Raw genomic sequence first — 22,336 nt, 5'->3', positions numbered from 1 at the left:
TTTATTATCACTTCCTACATCGGATATCTTAATGGCATGAATTTCTTCACAGATGTCTGCATTTTTCACAGAAATATCTTTCGTGCTGCCCATTTTAACGGTTAAAAATTACGAAAAAAAAACCTAAAAAGCAAAACTGCAAAATAGGTTCAACCGACAGATAATATGACAACTATTAGTTACACGAATTAAATCCAGTGCGCATGAAAATGAAACACCAACGTGGCGTAATAAAAATTCAAGCAAAGACGTAATTCTATGTGGCTCGTCCTAGGAAGCCAGAATGGAAAAACAAATTTACGTGCCCTGTCTTATAAGTGCTAAAATTGCAAAATGATCAGATTCTACAAAATTAGAACCTAACTACAAGGAGTCAGAGAACAATGCTAAATTTCGTAGAACTCACAAAGAGATAAATAATTGGAAACTGGTTTCAAAACATCGAATTTCAAAATACGAGAACAATTAAGAAACTAATCTCCGCTTTGCTGTAATTAAAAAGCCTGCATAGATTCAAAAAATATTTATTTGCATCTGAAATATAAAACGCTTTTCTATTTTGTAACATAGTCACCATATTTATTCAAGCACTTGTCATAGCTGTTTACCAACTTACCAATCCCTTCTGCATAAAATTCAGCCGTCTGCTACTTCAACTATCTTGTTACAGCTGCTTGAAGTTTCTCATCGTCAACGAAGTGCTCTGCTTCAAGACAATTTTCATTGTAGGGAACAGAAGGTAATCAGAAGCAGACAAGTCCGGGCTGTAGAGGGACGTTATTTGATGAGATCGTCACTCACTACAGAAGACGCTCCAGTCCTTGATTCATCATGAATGCTAATTCTTCCTTCTTGGAGAAATTTCACCCACTGACGCACTACAACTTCACTCATGATGTTTGGATCGTATATAATACACAATTTACGATGAATGTCTGCTGCTGACAGATTTTTGTTCCAAAAATAAATCGTAATTTTCTTATTACCTCCCATTTGGCATAACTTTCAATAGCAGAGCACATTTTGTGACGTTATAACCAGCATACTTACGACGATACGAGACTCTCACTAGGTAGCAGGAAGCTTACTGAATCACAGATTGCTTGATGTAACCATGGTTGTCTGCCGTCCACTAATACTAGTGCCACGCCACAATCGAGTTTAGTTCCCGAATTGCACTGGTATTTTGCCATATGAGACACTTAAGAAAAAACTCATATTATTTTCGCTCTCACTGAAAGTATGTCAGTTCTTTTCAATGGCTGTCACTATCTCCTTAGCGTGAATCTGTTACTGAGAATCAGGCAATCAAATTTTTTTAATTGAAATTTGTAAAATCTAATTATCAATAGTTCAGGAAAACACTAATGATTTTCTGAAAATTAAACCTGCAGCAATAAAGCTCTTGTTTTCATAGATTTTAATGCATATTTCAATATGCAAAAGAAAACCTGACCTAACTCAATATTTTTTAAATTACACTATTTACATTATATAAATTAGTATTACTTTTCATATGCAAAACCATACATGATAAATATATAAGTGCCTTGCTTAAATGGGTTTGCAAACAAGCTATTCATATATTAGCCGTGTGTATTATAGCATTTTTCAAATAAACATATCTCTTAAAACGAAAACAGAAGTTTACCAAAATTGTACTAATATGCTATAATGGTCTTAAACAGAGTTACTCGTAATTGCTACTAATAAAATTAATTAAAATTTTTACAGAACGCTCTTATGCGCGATTTGAAATATTAATATCAAATTTAATGCTAACAAATATTTATATTTATTCGACAATTTCAGTTTAAATTTAATAAACTATTTTAATGTTTATATTTATTATTTATATTTATTCGACAATATTTCTGAAAATATTTACATTTATTCTACAACATCAGTTTAAATTTAATAATATTATGTTAATGGAAAACAAGCAAGCAGTTTGGTTAAATTTAGGGTCGCTTTGATCAAACTCAAGGCGAGATTTTCCTTCTCCCTATTTTGTAGAAATGAGAAAAATTCTTCCCTATTTAATAACAAAAATTTAAAAAATAATATATGGTTCGAGGACAATGTAATTAAATAAGAGTTACAAATATTTTACTGCTAGCTTTATGTTAATCTGTGAAAAGGAATTTCATTGCTTAGCCGTGAAAATGAAATATTCAAATAATCCAAGAGATAGCGACTCCGGTGAATATAAAAATGGGCTCAGTTTATTCTTGTGATATACATTCTTCACCGTGACAGGAATGCTTCTCCCATTTCTCATGGATATTTCAAAAATAGCTGTCTAAATATAGATGCAAAGGTGAAACATGTCACTGATGGATGTCTGCAGAGAGGAATTATTATTGTTCAGTAGAATAAATGCATTTGGAATGATGATAAGTTCTCGCGCTCCAAAAATATAACTTCAGAGATGTGTACAATAGAGCTGATGAAAAATAGTTTCTGGATGAAGTCAGATTAACTTAAAATTAATAAAATTAAAGGTTTTGTAATAATTTAAAATTAAAGCAAAATAAACAATTAAAAGACAAATAAAAAATAAACGATTAAAAGACAAATAAAAATTAACAATTAAAGACAAATTAAAAATAAACAATTAAAAGACAAATAAAAAATAAACTATTAAAAGACAAATTAAAACAAACCATTAAAACAATTAATATAAACTATTAAAACCTCCTGTCAAATATACTAAAAGTCATATTTAAGCAGAAAATACATATGGGCTTCACTTTAATAATCATAGAAATATCGTAATTAACAGAAAGTTAAATATTTTCAGAAAATTTTGTGTGCACTCTTAAACAGGACAGAAATGGCAGCAAACGATTTAGTTTTAAGAATTCTTAAGCGTATGAAAAGAAGAAAATTTAGTTAAACGTTTCATTTCTGTAAACAGCATCTGTATGCTTAAGTGGCATGCAGAATGACATAAACGTAAGCAAAATTACGTAAAATCATCAAAATAAGTAACAAACTTTTGAGAGAATAAAATGCAACTTTTGAACCTAAAAGGGCTATTAGTCTCGAAATACGATTTTGCATTTATCCCCTTTAAATGGCCCACAGGCCAACGGGCAAGAAAATCGCTGAACACTTGAAGTTGGGCCTGAGTTCGATTTGAGGCCAACTGGACGACTGCATGGTCGTTTCCGTGGTTTTTCCGTTGTCTAACGTGCATACAAGCAAGTTTCCCGTAAAAATCCTCCACTAAGGCAATCATCTCCTTAAGCAGATAGCCCTTGCATGCTTTGCTATAAGCAAATACACCAACCTGAAAAATTCTTTTAAATATTTTTCTGACATCTTTATTACTTTAAAAGAGTAGTTTGTTCAGTATAAAAATACACCGCCTAATCGTGGAAGTTACAAGTGTTTCTAACTGCCGTACCAAAGAGTCCGAGTTCGAATCCTGGAAAAGGCATGGATGTTTGTAAAGTGTATGTGCGGAATGGTGGCACTCTAAATATACGGCGAGCTGAAAATCTTCTGAAGAGGTTTGTTGAGGGGTAAGAGGGGTAGGAGACCATCGGTCCCTTTCCCGAGGTGTGCTCTCCATCAAAATAGGGGTTCAAGGCTCTTCTCAAGGACAGACGAAATCTTGCACTCCTTGTCACGGCGAATTTTTTGAACTTGTTCTGATGTTACTGTCAGACAAGTGAGACAAGTCACAACAACATAAAAATATGAAACTCTTAATAACACAGAGATTTAATAACCCCAGCTTTAAAATTTTGAGAGATTTTAGCACATGATCATTCATTGAAGATGTATAAAAATAAAAATTACCTTTACCATAATCCTATAAATCAAACCATAACTTTAAATGTCGTCCACTGTAAATGCATTGTTTCACTTTCCGTTCAAGTTTTTTGCAATTCGGCAAAATATAAGGTAATTTATCTTTCAAATTTAAATGATTTGTTATTGATTAAGAAACCAAGCTATTTGAAAGTAATACATGTAGTTCTTAAGAATACTATTTTCTTACTTTTTAATCTGCTAGATTTAAATTAAAATGCATTTATTTCATATTATATCTAATTATATATATTTAATATTTTTATAGAATTTCGTTATATTTTTCCTCACTTTTTAAATATACAGAATATATATGACGTTCCAATGCTTGTGTAAATGCATATACATCTTGTAGCCTATAAAATATTTCGCTATTCCACCTGCTCTACTGATAATATCTTCTGGTAAACCGTATTAAAATTTAAGGGTGTTTTGGTGCGACCGTTAAAATATGGAAAATTTCTGATTTTTCATTTATTTATTTGAAATTTTTAATAAATTAATATTTTTAACGTATTGCTCAGAAGATTAACTTCTTTCAGATTGCAAAATACATCTCAGAACTCTTATCTACTTATTTATTTCACTTTAATGTTTATTTTTATACAGAAATCGATTAAATATATAATATTACCTTTTAACTGGAGGCAAGAAATGCATCAGACCATTAGAATATTCAAGAATAAACATTATTATTTCTTATCCCTAGAGATTTATATTTCTCTTTGCCATCAACAACTATAAAATTTCGTCTTCGTTTGCGAAAACATTTAGAATTTTTATTTTGAAAATAAACATATTCACCATTAAATCCTTAAAATGGCTTGCGAATCTTCATATATTTTCGTAGTAAAGAATTTTTGTAGTTTTTCCAAAAATGCGAATTTCAATACATTAGAGTAAACACTGCATGTTTCTTAACATATTACCTAGTAGTTTAAAGTAAATTTTGTTTAGTGTTAGAATTATATACTTATTTAGAGCTGAAAAGGAAAGCTAGCAATTTATTTTGATGTTCTTCTGGTCGTTTTCGCTTTTTAAATTCGTATTTAAAATAAATATTTCAAAATATTTAATACTAAAAGAATTTAATTTTGAACAGTTATCGTTGCACATGAATCATCTTGAAAATAGTGTTTATATTTCAGAAATTTTGGAACTCACGAGTAATTCCGTGAGTAAACATATACGTTCAAAATACGCTCACTATTACCATAATTGCAACGAAACTTAATCAACTTGAGAATTACATTTTGAATTTTTTTAAATTTAATGTTATCAAATATAACACTAACTATTTTTCTTTACTTTAAAAAGCAAATCTCTGAATATGTTATGTTTGTTCCTGAATGTTTATTTTCATAATAGCCATCAGTAACAAGTGAAAGCATCATTGTTTCCAACTATATCTTTTAGCAATTAAAAACATATCAGAACTCAGTTTTTTTTAACAAAATGGAGTTTTTCTAATTGCTTCTAATTATCAATATATTTGTTTACTTTTGTTCCTTCAAATTTTACTGCCGCTTCTTATGTAACTTTGAAGGTGCAAATCCATGAATCATCATAGATGGAAAGCGAACCATCTGTCTTCATTCAAAGACTTTAGTGATATAATGTTTTTTATTTAACTTAAACTCAGCTTTTGTAAATCTACCCCGCTAGCAAAAAAATGTAATAAAAAATGTAATTTAGTTGATGTAAAAATTGAGTGTAAAATGTTAAAATAAAATGGACTTTTGGTAATAAGTTAGAAGGTGTTGAAGGTAAAATATTTAAATTCTTAAATCGTCAACTAAGATTACGTTGTGTCCGCAAAAGCCATTGATACATATGAACGTGAGATGAGATGCGTGACCTAGAGGAAGAAATATATAATTGAGAACTTACCCCGAATCAGGAACCAGGCGCAGAATGGCGAGAAACAAACAATCACATATGAATTATTTTAATCATCACTATTTACTTGAAAAAAATATAAATTTAAACTTGGCCAGACTAATCAAATTTCACACGCTGAATAACACACATACGGTTTTACCAGATATTCGGTAATATGGTTCTGCACGTGATATCACGAATATTCTTTACTGCTGCATCGGAGCAACTTAGTCATAGTCCATTCGATCAAAATAAAAGTTCTGAGAAAATGCAATCCTTACAAATTTTGATAGTCGATTTGATAGTATAATTTGATAATCGATTAGCAAGTATATTTTTTGAACAATAGAAGACGCACCTGCACCCTACCCTTATACCAAGATCCACGAATTCGATGAAGAAGACATACTAGTGAAGACATCTTTCGTGTCTATCTTGCTAACCAGTAGAAAAATAATAGCAGCAATCTTATACGAATCTGGAGTTTCACTTTATTAAGACTCAACAGCATGTTGAATTAGTTTCACAAAATTTCGCATGGCTTTCCCAGGCGCCAGTTGAAGAAAAAATCATATATCCGCGTGACGACAGGAAAGAAACAGGACAAAAAAATCCGTACAACAAAGCTCAAAATCCATATGCAGAAGAGGAAGAGACACAGGTTGTGGAGTCCCTTCAAGATTTGTTTTGTTCGATTATGATTAACAAAACGACGCCTAAGTACAAAGTGAAGACTTGCCTGCACAGTTGATAGACTGTGGCAGAAGACAAAAGGTGTCAGATTACAGATAAGGGTGGAATAACTGTTGATATTCAAAGCCCAATATACGTTCTTTGAAATAACTGACCGCAGTTTAATTCATCAGACATTAATTGAGTTATAGAGTTCACAAAAGATTGCTGATATACTATATATGATGGAAGGAGGTTTCGGGCTATGAAGCAGAATGTTATATAACTGATAAATGCAGATTTGAAGACGCTTGTACAAATGTGTATCGTACAGAGAGAATGTAGTTAAAGTTGGCCTATTCAAAGTACTCTGTTGCGGTAACACACAAGCCGCAAAAAGTTGTACTTTACTGTACTCGAATGATGAATAAAAGTATTCTGAAGGGGGAAAAGGGGAAAAATATCTTTATGATAAAATACAGAAGAAAAATTAACAAGTTAAAAAAGGTAACATTACGAATGAAATACCCGAGGAAGAAATATCAAAGATTCATGTTCACAAATAACTAATCACAATAATACGGAATAGAAAAAATGATGTGCCGCTGGAAGGGGATGTGGCATGATTGTGTAAAACATTCATTTGAGGGACGAAGTCCATTTTCATCTGAATAGAACTCTCAATACTCAGAATGTTACTACAAAAATGAAGATTGTTTTCAGTAAATGTCTTTGTGTTCTCCTGAAGTCCCATTCTTGTGTGAATTTGCATCTATTTCATTCTGAATGACCAAAAAAGACCAAATAAAGTATTTGAGAATGTAGTTTTTTGCGGAATGGGAGTGCTTAAACTACTTGAGTCTAAAACGTCTTGTGAAATGTTTGGTGTAAGAGACTAAAGAGAGGGATATAATCAAAATCATTTCATAAGAGCAGTGTAGGGGCTTGTAATGAACAAAATCAACAATAAATGTGTAGAAAATTAAGAGAAATTATGCACACTTTTGCTTTGCATCATTATGCCCTTAGAAATGTCAAAATAATTTCCCATATAAGTAATTATGGAATGAACTTTTTAAACTTTTTCGATAGATTTCTAATTGCATGATTTCGATAGAATAGAATTGTCGATATGAAGGTATGAAACGAAAATCTTTTCTTTCCATCCATATCATATCCAACTGGAATATTATTACTTAATAACGTAACTCTTTCGTTTACTTCGAAAGTCTCTTTTGTGCTAGTTGGAGATAAATTATAACTTAGCAGTTTCATGTTCTCTAGAAATACTCTTAAAAATAATATCTGATTCCAGCATTTTTATTTAAAATACTTCTATTAAACCTACTTATATACACTGAAAAGAAAAAAAAATATTTTTCGGAAGAAAAGAATGCTAAATAGCATCATTTCTTGAATACAATAAGAAGATTCAACTAACTTTACTCTTAGCTCGTATATTTAACTAATTAAATACTATGGATGTGATTACTAAATACTAAATGTGATTTAAAAGATCCTGGTCTATTTAATAAGAGAATCTGAGCACTTAAGTTCTGATATAGATGAATGCGTGAATTTTATAAAAATAAATACAAAAGTCCATATATTTCCCGAAAAGACTGCATTAGATTGCAGATATAACCCTTAAAATAATTTTATTTCTTTCTGCGTTTACAAAAGTACATTTGAGACGATTATACTTTCGCTAGAGTAAGTCACAGATTATGTAATTCATAAATAAGTAATTGTCTGAATAACATGTTTCCCGTAAAGTTTTAATCTTAACTATCATTAGCCTCCTTCTAGTATTTTACAAGCTTAGTTAGTGTAAGCCTATTACGAGATATTTGATGTAAATATTTCATGCGTCTCCTAATGGAGATGACAATTCTGTTTAGATCATAATTTTTTTTCTAGCATATGAATGCAACGGAATTATCAATCGATTAAATCTATTTGAGAATTAAAAGATTTCATTTCATAAGAAAATAGTAACGCCCAAAATGAACACTACAAAAATTGGCTTTCTTGTTTTGAAGAAGAACATGGTTTTGATAAACATTTTACAATAAACATTAAAAATGAAACTGGAAACGAGTTTTATCATTTTAATGCATTTATTAACTTTAGTTATTAGAAATATACTGAGACTACGGTCTAGCGATTTAACAGGAAAATCTGGAGAATTGGTTTGCCTGTAGGTCAAATACTTACCGTAACGTAGAAATGAAGAAATTATAGATTTCCCACTCCCATCATTTGTTTTATTTTACATCATTAACAATTCTATATTTATGAACAAAAAGTTATTTTATTTGCCTTAAACAAAATGAACGAAAACAAAATTCCTTCTCACTATGCTGACTAAAAGCCGTAATTTGTTATTTCCCTTAAATACGCATTTAATTTCTGTTTTAAATAAACAAAATAAAATAAAATAAATTTTTATTTATATAAAGTGAAGACTTGCCTGCACAGTTGATAGACTGTGGCAGAAAAAGCTACGTAAAGCTACGTGCTTAATCTTGCTTTGCTTTTGTTAGGCTAAGGTTAAATTAGGAAATCATAGTACTACCTCGCGTACTTCGAGTAATCGGATCCTCAAGTATCCTGGAGTGTTTGAAAGCGAATAAAAGAGCGTAACACATACAAAAAATTACAATTCATTCCTGAAGAACATTTTCTCTTGTTTTCAATAAACAAATCGCGACTGATGAGTTCAAATATACTTTTTAAATGTGCCTTCTTCTCTCGATACATTTTTTATTATCTATAAATTGAAATTTCGTTATCTTCATATTTTCTTCTTTGGCTTTTTCTTCTCATACATTTCTCTATAGTGACGAAGCATTGTTTAATCTTCGGCAAATTGTAAGATTGTATTAAATATTGTGATCAACCTCCATATTATGCTCTGACATAAATTAAAGCATTTCAGTTATTTTTAATATCTGATTAGCTGTTAATCATAGTGAAGGCACTTAATAATAAGTAGTTGTTGTCTAAGTTATTATTCCATTGTTTGTATGTCCTTTGCTCATCTATGTTGTTAAATATTTCATTATCTAGTTCATTAATGTTCGATATGATGCATCCAATTACGTGACGAAGTGTAATTCATTGGAACCAAGCTATTACCCAATTTCCATTATGTTATTAATGACTTCAGTAAAGTAAATTTCAAAACCAACAAATTCATTTTTAGAATGTGTTATGGTATGTTTCCAAACTGCCAATATATTGCGTACCATTCTTTCTGCTACACTTCACTTATATTTCCTATAACATTTCTGTTATTTTAGCGTTTGAAAAATTTCTCTAAAATAGGCGCTTTTCTTCCTTTGTAGCTTTCGTGGCTTGCAAAACGAGGCGGCGCAAATAATAGGCATTAAATGTCAGAAAGACTATTTGATCCTTTGGTTGAACCAACGAAGTCGTATTTGCTGGAAGTGATTTGTACATTTTCGTTTATATTATGCAGAACATTCAGATGACTTAGTGCATTATCTAAAATCAATAAAATTCTAAAATCTAAATTTATGTCTTTGTAATAAAATTTTGTTTATTGAGCAAACGTTTTTTACAAGATGGTCTTTAAATAAAACTTTTATGACCCATGCTTTCTCATTTGAATGCCACAATACTGGGAAGCTTTGATAATTTTTTAATTCTTCCCCCCCTCACACACAAGCAGCGTTTTTTTTTAAATTCTTTAATTCCCCTGCAGCATTCCATTCAAAAACGGTGTGAGATTGTCTTTTGAACTTCATGTTCAAGACACGGCTATTCATTGGCTGCTCTAAAGGCGCATTTTTGCACTTTTTACACAATAAACTCGTTTCATCAATGTTAAATGCTTCTTCAGTTTTGTAGCCAACTTTTTGAATGATTTCACTTAGTTCTTTCGAAAATGTTAAAGAAGCCTTATCATCTGCACTAACAGATTCAGCGCCAATACAAATACTGTAAACACCAATTCCTTTTTTAAAGGGAAAGACCACCTCAGTCTGCCTTAAAACATTCTCTAGTTCTCACGCCTTTATTTTCTTTACGAAATAGGGAGCGTTCAGCTCATCCTACAGACTTAAGGCTTTGGATTTAATTTCCATTTGACTAATAGGAACACGTTATTAAGTCTCTGGAGATCCATATGAATAATAACTGCTGTATTTTTACTATTCTAGTGCTTTGGGTTCTAACTGATGAATCTCTCTTTTTTTTTCCCACTGCCTATTTTAGCAAATGAAATACCTCTTCATGAAACTTGGTTACATCGGGCTCCATTTAAAAATGAGCCACTTGTATTTATTAACGGCAGAATTACTTCCACGGTTTCATTTTGCGCTTATTATTTTTTAAATGGTTATTAAAATGTAATTATCGCAAACGGACATTACTGTAGATTTGCTTATCCAAAACCGATAGACAGACGTTAACTCGAGATTATATTTCATAAATACCCACTCCTTACATTTAATTCATAATTTACATGTTACGAATAGCTGTTACGATCACATTTGACTGCAATAAGACTTGCGTCTATCACATACTTTCGATTGAGATCTTAAGCTCTGAAAACTGTAAACGCTGTTGTGAAATCACGATAAAAGTCAATTTGGTAGGGATAAAGAAAACAAAGAAAAATTGTTTATGTATTAAAATGTATTTTGTTTATATATTAAAAAGTAATTTTGTGAGATAATTTTGTAGAATTGATATTTCTTTAGTTCAATTAAAATTTAGTTTGTTTAAATTTTCAAACAGGTTTACAAGTGATAAGTGACGGAGGACGATGGCAGTTACCGTCTACCAGAGTTAAACAGGTGCATGTTCCTCATCCTCCACTATACAGCGCTTATTGAAGAATTTAGGTAAGATACATGGCCATACAACGCCTAGGTGGCTGTACAATGGCTACAGAGGATGCAAGAAACATATTGCAGTGTCAGAATATGAAACAGAGAACATAAAGCATAAAGGTAATACAATAAATAGGCAGTACATTATAAAAGTATATGAGTAGTAAAATATGTAGATAGTACAATGTAAAATTACATTTTGTGGACAGCTGATGGACAGCAGGCCCACCTGGCCTCTAACAGATGTCTACAGCGAATCCTGATTGATCGAAAGGTGGACTATGCGAGGTATTTCTTACTACTTATAGCTGCGTAAAATAAAACGCCGAGGTAGATATTGGCAGATTTAAATTTACCTACTTTGTAATCACGCATTATATCACCAAATGATTAACTCAGTAAGTAAAGAATACACACAGAAAGAGAGATATTCCTTTACAAGTGTAATTTACAACCACACTAAGATTTGGGGCACATATTTATAACATATCTATAATAAACTAATATTAAGAAATCTGTAAATTAGAAAATGTTATAAATTTAAAAAATAATTTACTATTCATAAATTTAAATTTACTTTTTCTTTTTTAATCAAACTATTTCGCTACCTATCTATTTATATACATCTCTTTCAGGACACATATATATGCGTGTGTGTTTCTGTCTGTTGAGAAATAAATATCAATGTTAAGGTTTCTTATTAAGATGGCTTTACAAAATTCTTTTTGTCTTTTTATTATTAAAGTTTTGTGTGTTTAATTTATTTATCAAACATCAAATTATTGGCGCTTACGACACATAAAATTCGATTCAACAGCAAAAATCACAAAGTATTTCAAAACAGCTTTAGAATTTCCGACAGACAGTCTCGCGCGCTGGAGATAAAAATGTTTTATTCCGTTCAGTATTACCACTGCTCGCTTTGAAATTGTTGAGTGTGTTAAGCAAAATTAACTTAAGGTTTTACAATATATGAAATACAATAAATTCCAAATTCGGACTTCCAGTTGCCCATGTTTAAGTGTTTCAACGCAAAGTGCCGCTTTGAGACTAATATCCCATTCGAGACTAGTCTCTTTTGAGCTAAAAATAAAAGAAAATATATTCTGCAGCCTACTTCGTCCAAAATTTCTAAAATTCTACTTCTGTAATCACTTTATTGTTTTGTAATTTTAAAATGGCAGGAAAAGTAATATTCCTACGCAGTTTTAACAAGGTGGCTATTCATCAAACTGTTCAAAGTAACTTCTTCAAGTTAGTTATTATCTAACTTCAAGCACCTTTTTTTATTCTACTGGAAGTTCATCTAGACTTCAGAAAATTTCATTCATACAGTCTAAGGAGAATTATATTGCAAATTTATTAAGCCAAAAGAATGCATTTTCAAACATTTAACTTATTCTTTCTGTCAATGCTTGAGGAAAATTAGGTATGAGCTATGTTTGAATTACCTTCCAGTGGAATCTTAATTATCTAATTCCTAAGCAAAAGTAAGCTCATTCCATTTAACATACCTTAATTTAATTGTTGCATTATTTTGTTTTCTTTATATTAGACTTTTCATTGCAACAACGAATTTATCAATAATTAACTAATATTTCTTATATGTACCACAATTTATAAATGACATAAACTGTTATGTTTATGGATGCGGTATATTTGTGGGCTTTAAGAGCAATTACAAATATGCCGTCGTCGAAATGTAATCCAAAGTCAAATAATTATGATGTCATTTCTGAGGGTTTTGTGAAATTTATGAAGAGAAGCAAATTAGTTTATTCTACTAGTTTTTAAAACACTGAAGCCTTTTTTTCGATACAAAATAATAAATATTTTATAAGAAAACCTTTAGAGCTTGGGGTGTTTTATCATTAACCACATTTCCTAACATTGTAAAAAAGGAGTGAAATCTTTGGTCTTGAAATGTAAATTTTCTTTTACATCCTGTCTTAAATATTTAACTTACTTTAACATACAACTTTTAATATGAAATTTAATTTTCACTTATTTATTCCTTTATTACAATATTCGACAGTATTGATTTTCTATTTATTACAAACACTGTTACATAAAAAAAAAAATTTCTAAATATGCCTCCATATTTTCTTCCTGTTTCTGCTTCTAAGAACAAAGAAAACTCACAGTCTTAGGTATCACACAAACACTGCATATTTTATAAACGAAATATGAGATACACCACATCTTCTCTTATGAGATGGAATTAATTCTTAGTCTCATGTTTGGCGTGTTATCTTCATCTAATTAACTTCCGGTGTCCCGTAAATGTGATAGGTGGCTCGGAATATCAGCTCTTCATCAAAGCAATGTGATTTAAGCACAAAATTAATTGAATCTGGAGCGAACGAGCCTTAAATAAGTTTTCCGTAACGAAGGATTTTAATCTCGATCAGGAAGAATTTTATCGAGGAAGTGTCTAGAAGTTGCCTCTCTAGCACAGGATTAATATTTCTTCCTTCATGTTCGTCTCTCCCATCCAATAGCTATTGTCATCGAAATATTACTATCCGGCATTTATGATGCAGAACGCCTAGTGTCTAGGTATTTATCGGGAAAAGTAGGACTAGGGACACTGGGCACAGAATGAAGTTATTAAATTATAACTCTAAAAGTGTTTAGCTGGCAAGAATTTATCCCCAGTCATAAGTAAAGTAATATATGTATATATGTAAGATGAAAATTATGTAAAGCAGCTTTATAATTTAATTTAGTAATAACCTGTCAATTGCTCTTTTTTAATTTGCTCATTTACTCTTTGTTCTGGAAATAAAATAACATTTCTAGACTGCGTTACTTCCAGATCAATCCGCCTTGCATGGCTTAGGCTTACGTAAAGCTATGACGTAGTTGATCCGGAACCTAAACTCTGAGAACTGAAACATTTATAAACTAAAACAAAAGCTTTTTCTTAACAAACTGCCGTATTGGATAAATGCGTACTTTTAGCTTCACCCTCTGTTGCTGTTTGGACGCCACTGTGCTCTCTTCCTATCGCTATAGTATTAAAAAATGTAAATGTACTTAAATAGGCACGAGTAGAGTGTCAGATGAATTGTGGCCACAAATATGAAATTAAATAAGAATGGAATTTAATCCGTCTCGGCTTCTTTCCCTTCAATATGGTTCGACGCTAGAAGCATCAAGTATCTATGCAGAACAACATTGATACGCTTCTACGCCTCCGTGTTCTACATCAGTGCAAAGAATGAATTTAAATGTTGAAATGAAATCAAACTATAAAAATACAAATAAAAAATAATATATCATATTCCTTTAAGTTAAGAAATTCATTAATGGCGTCTTTAGTTTTCAGACACTAAGAGATTGATTAAGTGTCAACTTATAAATCCATTCTTTGCCTATTTAGGTACAATATAACTTAATAAATTAATTATCTTGAGCCCATCTTAGCGGCATTTGCGCAAGATTATTGCTTTGAAATTCCTATTTTTAAATTGCATTAGAGCTGATACTGGAAAACCGCGTAATAAATTTAATAACAGCATTAAACTTGATTTTAGTAACCTGAAGTTGAAATTGCAAATAAATCGATTCCAGGAATATTGGTGGTAAACTATCGCCAATCAGCATACGTACACGTGATTCCCACTGATAGCGAATGCAAAGAATTTTATGCATCTTTTAAGAAATATTCGCTTAGACTCATTTATAGTTCATAATTATGTTTTATTACTTTTAATAATCTTGATAATTTTCTTTTAAATAATTTATTTAATTACTTTAGTAACTTGTATCTTTTAATTAATATATGAACATTTTAATGATATTATTCCATTTCATTTCATATTTTCTCCAAAAGAAATATTTGAAAGCCTATTGTATAAAACCTCCGGCAAAAACTGAACATTCGAAGTGAGATATCCAAAAACTGACTCGGCAAGCGGTAGTAAGTTTAAGATGGGTCGATTTCGGCGTTCTTTTTCGGACGTTAGTTCTCCCTTGTGGAAAGTTTCTTGCAAACCTGCTTCTGCAGCTTTATAAACAGTCAAACAAAAACTGTAAGTCGTGCAGTGAATCATTGGAGGATCCAGAGTCTGTATACAATTATTAACATTTATACCCCAGCAGCAATACAATCTCTTAACTTCTATACCTATGATAGATTTCATTATCTTTTATGATCTACTCATCTTCTAGACCTTGGACAGATTTCATGATCGAACCAGTCAGGAGAAGTTTCGGCTCCATGGTATTTAAAATTTCGTTATACCATGCCGCAAAAAAATTATACACTTACACATATGTAAACGTATAACTAATCTCTTGACATGACCCTACCAAGGTGTCGCGGAGATCATCATCACCTCAAATATTTTTATCGAGTGAATTTTGTATTCATTCCTTTTTCTGACTTCATAAAATGGACCTCTTTTTATCTAAACCCCCACTTCCATGGAACTTTCTTCACACATATCGGTTCTAATTACACCGAGAGTTCCAAACACAGCTACTATCAATAATCTCTACATTATTCACTACACATTGTTTTACAACATTCTTATCACCAATCCTCCAAAAGTTACGCAACTTTGCACTCCAGAGTAAATCGATTATGCTCTTCACGACCTCACTGCCATCATTATATAAGCTCACAGCGAAGCTACATACCACTATTGTCAAACAGAAACTGATAAAACTTTCATTGGAAGTCTGAGACAATATTAAGCAGAGAAACCATCTCAAAAAATCATGGCAGAGAACCTGGGATCAGACAACTAAGAAGGAAATGAATAAACTGAACTGAGACGTAACGAAACTCATTATCAAACAGGTAATTGAAAGTTGAGACACTGAAATCGAAAACGGATTGATTCTTTTGGAAATTCATTCACAGAGTGAAGAAGAAGTCTTCCAGCAACAGATCTTTACAAACCGAAAACCGCATTGCATTCCTGGATAAAGAAGCATACAGTTAGTCACAAAAGTCTGCGTACAGACTAAATTTTAAATTAAAAAAACACTTAAAGCATAGAAAAATGTATTTTAATTATTGCATTTTTTTTCTTCTATTACCTAAAATTGTAAGCTTAAATAAAATGTAAATAATATCAGTGTAATAATTTTTACATTTTTTCAAAAATATATTTTGTCAAAAAAAACTCAGAAATTCTCTCCAATAAGTCTGCGTACACTTTAAAAAAAGAGCAAATTATAAGTTTTTTACATTACTTCAATATTTTGTAGGATATCCTTTGTTCTTCAAAACAGCTTGCAGACGTCTGGGCATTGACTGAACTAGTTTTTCAGTGTCATCCGACGTAAAGTTCCTACATTCTTCCTGAAATTTACTAATTAGCTTATTTCGCGACGTAATATTGTGTTTTCGAATTCGTTTCTCCAATTTTGCCCACAAATGTTCGATTGGATTGAGGTCTGGTGACTGTGGAGGAGTACGCAACTGTCTTGGAGTGTGATAGAGGAGATATTCCTTCACAATTTTAGCTGCATGTTTCGGGTCGTTGTCTTGTTGGAAAATAAAGGTATTAGAGAGGTTTAAATTTCGGGCACTGTCTTGTAGATTTTTCCTCAGAATATCCAGATAAACATACTTATCCATGACTTTATCAATAATGTGAAAATTTTCAACTCCTTTCGACGACATACACCCCCATACCATCACACCGCCAACTCGATGTTTGACAGTTGGATTTAAATTTCTCAGATTCAGTTCTGTTCCTGGTTTTCTCCATATAATAGGGTGGCCATTAACTTTAAATATTGTAAATTTACTTTCATCTGACCAAATTACTTTGTTCCAAAAGTCCTGCGAAGAGTTTAAATATGTTTTGGCAAAAGCAATTCTTTCCTTTCTATTTGTCTCGGAAATGTATGGCTTAGACCTAGGTTTGCATCCATGATAATCGGACTTTCGCAGCACGTTTCGTACAGTTTCAGGAAAAATTTCCTTGTTGCTAGTTAAAAAAATGTCTTTTGCAATGCTTGTAGCAGAATGTTTAGGATTTTGTTTAATTCGTTAAAGAATTTTTCTTTCTTCTCTCTGCGTTAGCTTCTTCGGTATCCCACATCTTGGTTTTACAACAAGACTACCAGTGTCAAGATAGTTTTGAATAACTCTTTGCACACTAGAAAATGGTTTTCCAATGGTTTTACCAATATAACGAAGAGTTTTACCTTCATCTCTCAATTTGATAATTAGTTGTCTCGTAACGAAAGGAATTTTTTTATTGGTTGTCATTTTCGTCAAAAAAAAAAAAATAGAAATAGCAACTTCCAATCAATATTACAGTTAAATAATTTCTCCAATTATTTAACTGTAATATTGATTGGATTTAGTTTCAATAAGTCCCTTATTGAAACTAAATATTTAAAAAATAAAACTTTAAGAAACTACCCTTTTCGCACCTTAAAATTTGGATTTGATATTACTTTTCTTGATGTACGCAGACTTTATTGACTAACTGTAAGTATTTGCAGATTATGTGAAAGAGCAATTTTCTGCAAATGTGTTTCTCGAGGATCCTCTCTTCATCGACGAAGTTACGTACGGTGTAAAATCCTAACTCCTGCTACTCTAACGCCATCAATATAGTATGCCATCATGGCCTAATTTGCAAGCTCATTCAACTAAAAATCGACAGAGAAGTTATTAAACTAATTTTCTCTGTCCTCAATGAACAAAATTTTGTAGTTAGTCCAGGTAAAGATTTCGCCTCTCTGAGACCAGTCAATGTGGGCGTACCACAGTGTTCATCCTTAGACTTATACTTTACTTGTTCTATGTACACGACTTCCAGAAGCCAGTTGCAGATTCACAGTCCTGCCTAGCATGCAACACGGGTGGTACCACAGTACTACTTAAATGCGCAAATCCCAAACATGCACTTCTCAGATTGCAAGCATGGCTGACTTATATCGAATATTTGTGTCAGCAACGGGGCATTTCCATAAATGCTTCAAAATCGCTACTCCGACTCATCCAAACTCATAATCTGGAATCATATGAACTGGGAAATTAAACTTTTCAATGAAACTATTCCGAAAGTCAAGAAGTTGAAATGTTTAAGAATTTTAGTTAACCAATCTCTCACTTGTGCCGATCATATTGCACATGTCCGAAACAAAGTGATTTCTATCATTCACAGCCTCTATCCGCTGCCAGGAAAACCTTAAGCCTTAAGTGCAAGAGACATATCTGTGTCTCTATAATAAGACCGATCATCACGTATGCCTCCCCGGCATGGTCAATTCTTACTCCTTCTAATATGAATTTGCTTCAAATCGATCTGAATAGAATTCTCCAAATTAGAACTAACTCACACTACGTGGTAAGCACTGATATTTTGCATAGTGACCTAAAAATACCAAGCATGTTCGAAATTATTAAAGTTACCAATGATAACTTTTGTCAAAGAGCAGTAAACTGTCATACGGTCAACAACTCAATTATCTTCCAATATGAAATACCGAAAGAGGATAGAAAACTAAGACTCTTTATTGTTCATCTCTTAGGTGACGATAATTTTGTGACTTTGACGCACCGCTAAAATGCAAGTGGACTTAGCATAAAAAGAAAACGAAATGCAGTATGTAATTAAAAAATGAATATAAATAGTATATATATATATATATATATGCATCATATATATATATATATATATGCATCATCAAGGTGAGAGGTCTTTTGCTTCACCTTGACAAGGAAACGATGAGAGATTTTGAGATCGCATGACGCTGGAGGACAAATGAATAAGCTTTTGCAATAAGGATTTCGGAGTGCACCGCAGCATGGCTGCAATTCAAGCTCAGCTATTCCGAGTACTCCAGAATTAACGAAAACTAATGACAATGCTTTCTCAGCATACCTCCTCTGGATTGGATCATGAAGTCTCGTGACCGCCTATATTTCGACGCCTATATTTCCACTTTTAAGTGGGCACAGTCTACGCTTGGATTGCATGCCCATCATCTCATTTTTCTCACGGTAACAAAAGAATTACCCCTCTCTTCTCAACTTCTGTCACCCCACCTTCGCACCCGAGGATTTAACTATATTCCAAAGTCATGAGCTGATCAGCGATAGGTACACCAGCAAAGTTGGTAACATCGCCCTTCGTGCGATAACTCAGCTTTAATTCAGTATTGGTATTGGTAGAGAAAGAGAGTTTCTGGTATTCGTGCTGCGTGGTTAGATTTCTGCCAGTTCTAGCTAAATGCAATTATCTCGGCTTAGGGTGCTTTAGCGGCCGATATTTTAAATCTACGTGCCGTTAGATTTTTTGAGCCAGGTTGTAGCTTAGTTTGTAGCTGTGATTCAACGTTTAAACTGATTTGACTGTTCTTATTAGAGTTGCATTACCACAGGCAATGGTGATCTGTAACGCAAGTTGAGCGCTGTTTTTGTTAAAAGTTTTATTTAATTAAAGGTGGTTTAAAATCTTTGTATGTCTTTGTATGCCTGTTTCAGACATAGAGATAGCTCGCTACCTGTCTAGCAAGGTTATAGGTATCAGACTAGAACCATATAAAGTTATTCATTGGAAAATATATGTTACCGTCTTAAATAAAATTCCTTGTCACAACTGTGGCGTCGGTGAAAAATTTGAGCAAAATATAATAGCGAGAATTTTTCCAATATTATTTTGGCATACCTGTTTTAAAAGGGGAGAAGAAGGGTTTTTGGCTTAGTTTATTCGAATGTGGTAAAGCACTCAAATGCCATTTGTGTAAGGGAAGGGTTGTTTTTGTGGTGGACATTCTAAGGGAAAATAGCGCGTAGACACGGCACACATGCGGAAAAACATGAAAACGTTTATGCAGCCAGCCCGTTCGCCGGAACGCAAACCTCGAACTGCCAGTGTTTCAACAAATTTACCGCTCGGGGTTTAAATTATTACTTCTTAAATGCTAAAAACCTATTCAGTATTTGAAAAGCACTAAAATAGGGGAAAAAGAAATGAATTGGGAGGTGATGATGTAGTAATGTTAAAAGTAATATTGATAGAATATACAAGGGAACACAAACAGAAGATAGAATACTAATAATATAAGCACATCATATTATAACTATATTTTCTATTTCATGATATAAAATGCATGAAGTTCCTCTTTTTAATTGCTTAAGGAAATTTAAACTCTCATATGCAAATTTATAATGGAGAAACTGAATTCAAATTTATACTATGAAGCGAATTCAGCTTATATTCGCTTCGGTAATGCATTTACCATGTCCCAGTACCTTTTGTCGTACTATTGGTCGGCTAACAATGTCTGCTATAATTAAATAAAAACAAATAATACAATCTTGTTTACAAGAGTTTCCTTCCGCAAGGCAATCAAAAATTTCAATATAATTTTAGATTAGCACTCTTCCTTAACATTATAATTTTCAATTAAGCACGGAAAGGAATTCCGACAAAGAATGTTAATTTTTCAGCATAGATGAAAGACATTTAGGATTACCAGAAATTTCGTCGTAATTGTCAACATTTTAGTGACGAATAAATGAGAACTGTTTTCCTTTTTTCCTTGTTTTATGTGTAGAGAACAATAATTTAAAATCTGTGTCTTCATTTCTTTCATTTTGCCAGTTTAAGTCATTATTTTCCCATTTTTCTCTAATTTGAGGAAATATATCAAAACGTTCCTATTTATTAAATATAATCGAATTTTTACTACAATGTTTGTATTTTGCCAAACCTAATGTAACTTAAGTATGTTTATCTACTTTATTCATGATTAAGGACTGCAATATGCAAATAACGGATTTAATTGTAGATCACAAAATTTCATTTAAATTTGTACAGTACAATTCCAATTATCCTAACTCTGACTATTCGAATAGCTGAGTATCCAAATCGCTTTCAGAATGTAAGAAAAAAATTAAGACGGAAACGTAGTGTTGGACAATCAACGATTTCAGATATTAAAAGAAGCAAACCTACATTTTTAAACTTCGTGTCACTTCTTGAAAACGAAGATGGAAGCTCTTCAGGAAAATCAATGAAGGCAGCAACAAACAAATTTTAGAAGATGTCAATTTTCATGAGGTTTTTGCAGCAATGTTCTATGGGAAATCCAATTTTGGGTCCGATTCTTTGTGAAAAAACTAAGATCTTAGCTCAGAAGCTTAACTGGCCGTCAAACAGCTTACGAGATGTTCAGCACTTGTAAGAACTGTACAGTACACTATATAATATGTATATAAAAGTGTTGCCTTTTCATTTAACTTAATTAAAATATCTTTTTTAAAATAGTTTTTTCTCCCATTTTCAATATACAGTACATACAATAATTAATTAAAATGTACGTAGACCCTTTCTTCGGAAAAAATCCGATTATCCGAATTTTTGATTATCCGAATGGGTCCGATCTCAATTGATTCAGATGACTGAATTTCTACTGTACTTGTAAATCGATATTATTTTAGCAATAATTAGGCAAATAACATATATCAATATCATCTGTTCATATATAATTTTACTGCCAATATTTTAGAACAATTCTCCTAAATTTAAAATGTGGAATAAATTTTTTAGGCAATGAATTTACATCGTTTTCCGATGCAGTGTTAGAATTACAGCCAATAAAACGTGATACTGAAACATTTTCATGGTAAAACGCCGGTTTATATATTCCTGATATCATACGAAAACTCTAACCTAACGAATTAGCAAATGATGGTTTTAGCAATGAAGTTAAAAATGCTTTGAAAAATGATGTACAAGTAAAAGAAAGACGGACTATTATATTTATTACGATTTTCTGCTAACCCTAAAATCAGAAACTGGAATAATTAATCCTGTAAAACTACGAAGATAGCAGCACAGTAAATTGAATGATATCTAAGAGTGAAGCAGATGCTACCAAATTATCAGAAATAACATGTTCCGAATACTTTCTAGGCTTAATTTGATGTTCCTAATAAAGATGAAAACTGAACCATAAATTAATTCTGACAGATTAAATAAATAAATATTTTCTGGAGCAGAATATAGGACCAAAATATATTAAAAGAGTGTGTTTCTTCATAATGATTACTGATGAATCCTAATAATTGCTAACAAGTATAATTCTTTGGAAAACTTTCTTAGTAGATGAAT

The 22,336-nt window shown here is 31.9% G+C and overlaps 1 protein-coding gene across 1 annotated transcript in view; it reads right to left on the bottom strand.

Annotated features, from left to right (window-relative positions):
* The window catches only part of LOC118197207 (alkaline phosphatase-like), a 266,814-nt gene that overhangs the window by 53,963 nt on the left and 190,515 nt on the right, over positions 1-22,336 (bottom strand). The gene's annotated exons all lie outside the window — the stretch shown is intronic.

The sequence above is a fragment of the Stegodyphus dumicola genome, chromosome 4 (assembly GCF_044657685.1).
Source record: "Stegodyphus dumicola isolate Sdum_Otavi_A_Nest chromosome 4, ASM4465768v1".
In the NCBI taxonomy this organism is placed as follows: domain Eukaryota; kingdom Metazoa; phylum Arthropoda; class Arachnida; order Araneae; family Eresidae; genus Stegodyphus; species Stegodyphus dumicola.
The sequence above is the reverse complement of the archived record's forward strand: the minus strand, read 5'-3'. Positions and strand labels throughout refer to the sequence as shown.